General features: G+C 37.0%; 1 pseudogene; it reads left to right on the top strand.

Moving 5' to 3' along the window:
* The first annotated feature begins 2,999 nt into the window (after positions 1 to 2,999).
* On the top strand, positions 3,000 to 3,486 carry LOC115498679 (annotated as a pseudogene).
* Positions 3,487 to 6,131: the final 2,645 nt, after the last annotated feature.

Below are 6,131 nucleotides of genomic sequence, written 5' to 3'. Positions count from 1 at the left end.
TTTTATATATGTCTTAGTTTTTTTTTGGTTACTCCAAGAATTATAAAATGAATCTTTTTTTTAAATGTATTTAAAAATTTTTAAGTTTATTTTTGAGACACAGAGAGATCACAAGTGGGGGAAGAATGGGGGAGAGAGAGAGAGAGAGAGAAAGAAAGAGAGAGAGAGAGAGAGAGAGAGAGAATCCCAAGATTCCCAAGCAGGCTCTGCACCACCAGCCCAGAGCCTGACCTGAATTGTGAGATCATGACCTGAGCCAAACTTGGACACTTAACTGACTGAGCCACCCAGGTGCCCCTAAAAATGAATCTTTAATCTACCTTAAATTAATACTAAATCATTTTACAAACAATGGAAGAAATGTACAAAGGTATATTCCATTTAGCTCACTCTCATTTTTTGTGTTATTACTATCAGTTTTCTTCTATGTATGTTATAAATCACATAATACATTGTTGACATTTTTTGCTTTGAACAATCAGTTTTCTATAAAGATGTTAAATATAGTCTTTGGTAATTATGTATACTTCTGCAGGTCTTATTTTTCATATGGGGTCATTTTTTTCAGCTCAAATGACTTCCCTTAGTAATTTTTGAGGCATAGGTCTGTTGGCAATGAATTCTCTCAGTTTTGGTTTGTCTTAAAAATACCTTAATTTCATCTTAATTTCTGTAGGATTCTGGATTGATTCTCCCCCGCACCCCCGCCTTCAGCATTCAAAAAATGTCATCTAGATTCCACTATTTATGAGTTCTTGCTATTCTCAAATTTCTGCTGATTCTATCAATATATGTATGTGTATATATGTATGTATATATCTTTTTAAATTATTTACATTTTATTGTCAGCAGTTTAATTATGATTTCCCTTTATGTTCTTTATGTTTATTCTGACTGACACTTGCTAAGTATCATGAATCTTTGAATTGATGATTTTTATGAATTTTGAAAATTTTATAGTCATTATTTTTTCATATTTCTTCTTTTACCATCTATTTTATTTTTCTTGGATTAATTTCCATGTATGTTATTGTCTCACAAGTCTCTGGTGCTTTGTTATTATTTGGCTATTTTTTTTTTTTTTAATTTTTTTTTTTCAACGTTTATTTATTTTTGGGACAGAGAGAGACAGAGCATGAACGGGCGAGGGGCAGAGAGAGAGGGAGACACAGAATCGGAAGCAGGCTCCAGGCTCTGAGCCATCAGCCCAGAGCCTGACGCGGGGCTCGAACTCACGGACCGCGAGATCGTGACCTGGCTGAAGTCGGACGCTTAACCAACTGCGCCACCCAGGCGCCCCTTGGCTATTTTTTTTAATGTTTGTTTATTTTTGGGAAAGAGAGAGACAGAGGGTGAGCAGGGGCAGGGGAGGGGCAGAGAAAGAGGGAGAACAGAACTTGAAGTGGGCTCCAGGCTCTGTGCTATCAGCACAGAGCCTGATGTGGGGCTGGAACTCATAAACTGTGAGATCATGACCTGAGCTGAATTTGGATGCTTAACCAACTGAGCCACCCAAGCTGTTATTATTTGGTTTTAATATTTTATCTCCCATTCTTCAGATTGAGTAATTCTTTTCATGTATCTACAAGTTCACTGATCCTTTATTTTACTATGCTCAGTATATATATATTTTTAATGTTTATTTATTTTTGAGACAGAGAGAGACAGAGCATGAACGGGGGGAGGGTCGGAGAGAGAGGGAGACACAGAATCTGAAGCAGGCTCCAGGCTCTGAGCTGTCAGCACAGAGCCCTACGCGGGGCTCGAACTCACCGACCGTGAGATCATGACCTGAGCCGAAGTCGGACGCTTAACCGACTGAGCCACCCAGGCGCCCCTATGCTCAGTATATTTTAAAGCCCATCCAATATATTCTTTATTTCAACTTAAAAAATTTTAATTTCTAGGATATTCAAATTTTTTTTGCAGACTATTTCTTTGCTGAAAATCCTATCTGATCACCTATTTTGTCCAGCCTTTTCTCTAAATATTTACAACAATTATTTAAAAATCCAAGTCTTTTAATAGCAACGTATTAATCAATTGTGGAGCTGCTTCTATTGATTATAGGTCACATTTTCAAGCGTTAGCCCATGTCTCATAATTAAAAAAAATTTTTTAACGTTTATTTATTATTGAGAGACAGAACATGAGCATGGGAGGGGGAGACACAGAATCTGAAGCAGGCTCCAGGCTCTGAGCTGTCAGCACAGAGCCTGACACAGGGCTTGAACTCACAAACCATGAGATCATGACCTGAGCTGCGGTCGGATTCCTAACCAACTGAGCCACCCAGGCATCTCCCTCTTAATTTTTATTGTATGCTAGATGTTATATGAAAAAACAAGACACAGTAAAGCTTGAACTAGATTTTTTTTTTCCTTTGGAGGGCATGCTGTTTCCTTTGTAAGGAAGCTAGGGTGAAAGTTTGATATTTTTTATTTTAATAGAGTTGAGTTACATCAGTGCTAGGTTGAAGCTTTAACTAATTTCAGATCTTCTCTGTTTTAAAATAGGTTTTGGATGAGTTCAGTTCTACTCCTCAGGCGAGACTTTATGACTTAAGAACTAGAAGTCAGTGAAAGCTTTCTCTTCTTTTGAGCTCTGCCCTCAGCTGGTACTTAGTAAGATTGGAGAAGAATTGTTGGATCAGGAAGATTAGCATTACATTTGTGACTCTTCTAGATTTTATACCATCTTTCCAGTTTTTACAGTCATACAATTTTATTTGTCCATTTCTTTGTCCAAACAAACAAATGCTTATAGGAGAGGAGCTCCTCTACTTGTTTATATCCCCAGATAAGACATATTCCCAGCTATGAAAGCAGTCTCAGTCTTTACTCACCTGGAAAAGGCTCACACTTTTCTCTGGAAATTTTAATTTAATTGTGTGAATTATTATTTGATGGCATTAAATTAAAGCATACTTGGGGAGTCTGTGGAAGATGCTGCCCGGAGGGTGGAAGTGTGGAGGCTTCCGGTCAGTAAGTTTCTGAGTTTCCTGTGTTCCAGGCAAAATATGGCAAAAAGCTTGTGGAGTAAGTGGAAAAGGAAGATGGGTGCTGAAAAGAGAAAAAAGAATGCCCCAAAGGAGCATAGCAGACTTAAAAGTATTCTTAAAGTATACAGTGATGTTTTAATGAAAGATGTTCAAGAGGTAGCAACTGTGGTAGTACCGAAACATTGTCAAGAGAAATCTCAGTGCATAGTGCAAAATGAAAAAGATGACATGAATTTGGAGACTTGTATTAAGAGAAACAAAGAGTCTTCTACCCCATATGGATGAACCAGAGACAAACGAAAAGGCTGAAGGCAAAGGGAGAAAAGGTAAGGGGAAAAGCAAAGCAAGAGCAGCAAAGGCAATGAAGGGTTTGGTCTGGTAGACTCTTAAAAACTTGAAAAATCCTACATGGGACAAGTCTTTGATTAGAATGTATATACATCGAGTTCAACTTCCACCAAATTAAAACTTTGTTTCCAGACTTAACTTGGCCTTTTTCTTCAATTCAGACCCAACTTAACTCCTCAAATTTGTTTTGGGAACTTGCATAAAATATTTTCTTTGATGAGTAAAAAAAAAAAAAAAAAAAGAAAAGAAAAGGAGAGCATACTTTTTAGTTTAGCTGGTGTATTCTTGTTATGGCAAGAGCAATATTCTTTTATGATTTTCTGTGCTCTAACTAGAAGTGGGACTTGTATAATTTAGTTTGATACCTTTAATAATAAAAGAAGTTGATAGAAGTCCTTCTTTAAAGGTCCTTGGACAGCACTTACATTCAGGGTGATAATGTAATCAGTGTAGTAGAGTACTGGTTAAGGCAGAGTGGCTAGTATAGCCTCTGGTCAGAGGATTGTCATATTTTAAAATAGTACTGTTAACGATGAAAACCATGAGTATAAAGATAGGTTGACTATGAAATTCTTATGAAATAGCGACTTGAGATAAACATTTTAAACTTGCATTTCAAGTGAGAGTTTAACCAATATGCCTGTCTTTCTAAGTGGCATTAGCAATATCAAGTTCAAAGTAACAGACATCTTTTGAGAGAAGTCATGCCTGAACTTTTTTTTTTTTAATATATAATTTATTATCAAGTTGGCTAACATACAGTGTATACAGTGTGCTCTTGGTTGGTTTTGGGGGTAGATTCCTGTGATTCATCGCTTACATATAACACGCAGTGCTCATCCCAGCAAGCGCCCTCCTAGATGCCCATTCCCCATCTCCCTCCCCCCCCACCAATCAACCTTCAGTTTGTTCTCTGTATTTAAGAGTCTCTTATGGTTTGCCTCCCTCCCTCTCTGTTTGTAACTATTTTTTCCTTTGTTTCTTATATTTACTATCTTTTGACTAGTTATCTCTAAGCCAGTTAGAGAGACTCTCATGTTTTACTCGCTGAAGGTTTGCTCCTGAAAATTCTGTCACTTGGCACTGTGTAAAATGAGTGCTCTGGTAGAAAAATAGAGGCTCAGCTTCCTTTATAGATCTTGTTCACAATGGGAGGCAGGGGCTGTGATCCCTATCCCGCTGGCAGCCCAGTGATAGAAATCAGGCTCTTGCACTTCAGTCAACTTTACCTAAGGTGAATAAAATCCAGGTCTTTAAATAACATATGGCTGTGCTGTGGTTTCAGTGCTCTGACAGAGCGTGATCTAAACTGTCAGTTTCTAATCTAAGGAAAGATTGGGAAAATAAGGAGGAAATGACAGTGAAGCATTTTATTTCTTTTGGGAAGAAACAGGATGTAATGCTCCAATAAATGAATAAATAACTATATTGGGGGTTGGTTTTATTTATTTTCTTACTTTTTCTTTTTTCCCCACATTTTAATTTAAATTCTAGTTAGTTAACATATAGTGTAATATTGGTTTCAGGAGTAGAATTTAGTGATTCGTCACTCACATAAAACACCGAATGCTCAACACAACTGCCGTCCTTAATGCCCATCACCCATTTAGCCTATCCCCCTGCCCACCTGCCTTCCAGCAACCCTCAGTTTGTTCTCTACAGTCTCTTAGGGTTTGCTTCCCTCTTTCTCTCTTTTTTGTTTCCTCCTTGGGGGGTTGATTTTAGAGTCTTTGCCAGTATGGCTTTACCTAGAATCTCTTTGGTTCATTGAATTTTAATGTCTTTATCCTAAACTTTAAGATATTCACCAGGGGAATGTAGAAACTTTTTTTTTGTTGTTATTGTTGTTAACATTTACATTCATGGCAGTACCTATTGTGAGAAAGAAATTTGATTCTAACCTCACGCTAAGGAGTACATTTCTGAATCCATGCTTTGAAAAAATATACTATATCTTCAAAAGAGAAACAAATAAGAGCAACAGCTACCTGTTACTATTATACTAATTTTATGCACTTACTAAGTGCTGTACTCTCTCGTACACATATCAAATAGTCAAGAAAGTGCTGAATGGGAGTCTAACACCTTTGGACATATTGTCATAAATGAACATAAAAGACAAAAAATTGTACTATTGTTAAGCAGTAGAAATCAATAATGATGTTTTTCAGGTTGAAATAGTACTATCTGAGGACATATCTAAGCATTTAGATAAAAGGGACTGTTGAAGTACAGTTCCACAGATAGGCAGATTTTAGATCTCCAAAAAGAGAGAAAAGGAGGATGCTTTTAGTGTCATAGGTCCTGATGTTTGTGTTTGTATGCATGAGATACAAATCATGAATCCATCCCTAAATTCTAAAAAATTTCAAAAAGATTCTATAGAACTTTTTGCATGTAATTCCTGGAATGTTTATTTACAGTTTTACTGGGTGTTTTACTTTGTACTTTCTCTGTACTTGTTTCCCCAATGTTCTAGAACTGCATTCATCTTTTAGATTTTCTGTTGCTATGCTAGAGGAACACAGGGTTTGTTGACAGCTGTATACTTAGAGATTTAAATGTAAACTTAGGGAAAATTCTCCTCTGCAAGAGAGAGGTCATGGAAAACAGTTTGGGCCCTGGAAAATGGACAAAGGTAGTCTTTTCTAGGTAGAAAAGTTCAAAAGGGTAACTCTGATCTGATACCTTCTATTTGTCCCTCAAATCAACTTTCTACTTTTCTGCACTCTGTTCTATGCCTCAGGAGGCTAACTTGTATGGCTCCCATTCCCTTTGTCTT

This window comes from Lynx canadensis, chromosome D3, assembly GCF_007474595.2.
Source record: "Lynx canadensis isolate LIC74 chromosome D3, mLynCan4.pri.v2, whole genome shotgun sequence".
Lineage (NCBI taxonomy): Eukaryota > Metazoa > Chordata > Mammalia > Carnivora > Felidae > Lynx > Lynx canadensis.
The sequence above is the reverse complement of the archived record's forward strand: the minus strand, read 5'-3'. Positions and strand labels throughout refer to the sequence as shown.